The 2,500-nt window shown below is 63.0% G+C and overlaps 1 pseudogene; it reads right to left on the bottom strand.

Moving 5' to 3' along the window:
* The window catches only part of LOC124730964, a 7,961-nt pseudogene that overhangs the window by 3,653 nt on the left and 1,808 nt on the right, over positions 1–2,500 (bottom strand).

Genomic DNA, 2,500 nt, shown 5'->3' with positions numbered 1-2,500 from the left:
GATTCATCACTTTCACCAGGACTTCGTGCGGCAGGCGCCGCAACTCCGCTGGGGTAAGGCCGTCCGGCCCGGCTGCTGATCCCCTGGGCGGCAACGCGGCGGCGACCTCCTCATGTGTGACCGGCCCCCATATGCACTCGAGAGCGACAGGCTCTGAGTGCGGGAGGAGGCGGTCACGAATGAAGCCCGCGGTGGAGATGGGCTTCTTGGTGAAGAGGTCCGCCCAGAAGTCCAGCAGACCAGGGATGGCAGGTGGCGGCTGGAGCAGGGTGCCATCCAAGAGGCCGCGCACGCAACGTGCACGCGACCGTCGGAAGGCATCCTGCGTTCTCGCGTACTCCCAGCGGCGCCGCTTGCGCTTCTGCGTCGGCGGCGCGGCAGGCGGCCGCTTCGATGGTTGGCGCGGCCGCTGTGTCCTGGTGATCGATCTCTCCCCTCTGGACCCGACCGACGCAAGGGCATCCGGGAGCATGCCCAGGATGACATCGGGCGGCGTGCCCCGCCCCAGACCTATGACACGATCCAGGGCAGAGAAACGCTGGGCGGAAGCGGGTAGCCCCGCCAGATGCTCCCAGATGGCGGCGTCAGTCGGCCCCTCCGGCGGCGGCCCGGTGGTGTCGGCCGCGAAGTCCTCGGCTGCGTCGACGGGCGGCGCAGCGGCCTCGCCCGCGTCAGGCAGCGGGCTCGCTGCTCCCCGGCGGGACGCCGGCTCTTCCCCCCGACCGATCTCAAGCGCCTCCATGAATTGGCGGACAAGCTGCTTGTGGGCAGCTTGCCGCCGTCGGCACTTGATTGCCTCAAGCGTTCGGTCGGGGAACATCCTGATGAGTTCTTGATTTACAAAGAAGAACCGGGCGTCCCTCTCGAGGAACAGTTCGGCCTCTGCCTTGGCGAGCGACAGGACTTCTTCCTCCGTCCACCTCGCGCGATGCCTCTCCGTGACGATCTCCGCGTTGGCGGCCGCAAGGTGTTGGCGGCGGCGATGGACCCCGAGACCGTTCTTGGTGGTGAAGCTGCGGTGGCACTCACTACAGGTGTATTCAGCTGCAAAAGTTACAAGATTTTCGGCACGGCCGGTTGGCCGGCTAGGTGCTGGGGGAGTTGGGGTGGCACCTTCAGCGGAAGGGCCACCACTTATTCTCTGATTACTGCCCCCAACTAAAAAAGGGATAGTGCGAGGGGGGGCTGGTAACCCCCCCAAGCCCCTGGTGCGGTCTTCCACTCTGCGAAAATCAGCGGGCCCACGAGAAGGGGAGAAGACCGCAGGAGAGGAGAGGCTAAGAGGGCTAGGCCCATGTATTGCGCATCACTCTCCCTGTAACTATAACCCAAGGAAGGCACCTCGCAGCAGCAGCACGACTACATCAAGACCGCACTTCGAAAAGCCAAGTCCGGATGCAGCCACACCGCCGCCACTTGGCCACCTTAAGAGAGTCATAGTTACTCCCGCCGTTTACCCGCGCTTGCTTGAATTTCTTCACGTTGACATTCAGAGCACTGGGCAGAAATCACATTGCGTCAACACCCGCTAGGGCCATCGCAATGCTTTGTTTTAATTAGACAGTCGGATTCCCCCAGTCCGTGCCAGTTCTGAGTTGATCGTTGAATGGCGGCCGAAGAGAATCCGCGCACCCGCGCGCCCCCGGAGGAGCACGCTAAGGCGGACGCGGCCTCGCAGCAAGGAAGATCCGTGGGAGGCCAAGGCACGGGACCGAGCTCGGATCCTGCACGCAGGTTGAAGCACCGGGGCGCGAACGCCGCGCAGGCGCGCGCATCCTGCACCGCCGGCCAGCACGAGGCCGACCAACGGCGAGAGCAGACCACGCCCGCGCTAAACGCCCGCACTTACCGGCACCCCTACGGCACTCACCTCGCCCAGGCCCGGCACGTTAGCGCTGACCCACTTCCCGACCAAGCCCGACACGCCCCGATCCTCAGAGCCAATCCTTATCCCGAAGTTACGGATCCAATTTGCCGACTTCCCTTACCTACATTATTCTATCGACTAGAGGCTCTTCACCTTGGAGACCTGCTGCGGATATGGGTACGAACCGGCGCGACACCTCCACGTGGCCCTCTCCCGGATTTTCAAGGTCCGAGGGGAAGATCGGGACACCGCCGCAACTGCGGTGCTCTTCGCGTTCCAAACCCTATCTCCCTGCTAGAGGATTCCAGGGAACTCGAACGCTCATGCAGAAAAGAAAACTCTTCCCCGATCTCCCGACGGCGTCTCCGGGTCCTTTTGGGTTACCCCGACGAGCATCTCTAAAAGAGGGGCCCGACTTGTATCGGTTCCGCTGCCGGGTTCCGGAATAGGAACCGGATTCCCTTTCGCCCAACGGGGGCCAGCACAAAGCGCATCATGCTATGACGGCCCCCATCAACATCGGATTTCTCCTAGGGCTTAGGATCGACTGACTCGTGTGCAACGGCTGTTCACACGAAACCCTTCTCCGCGTCAGCCCTCCAGGGCCTCGCTGGAGTATTTGCTACTACCACC

This window comes from Schistocerca piceifrons, unplaced genomic scaffold (genome assembly GCF_021461385.2).
Source record: "Schistocerca piceifrons isolate TAMUIC-IGC-003096 unplaced genomic scaffold, iqSchPice1.1 HiC_scaffold_1256, whole genome shotgun sequence".
NCBI classification, from domain to species: domain Eukaryota; kingdom Metazoa; phylum Arthropoda; class Insecta; order Orthoptera; family Acrididae; genus Schistocerca; species Schistocerca piceifrons.
The sequence above is the reverse complement of the archived record's forward strand: the minus strand, read 5'-3'. Positions and strand labels throughout refer to the sequence as shown.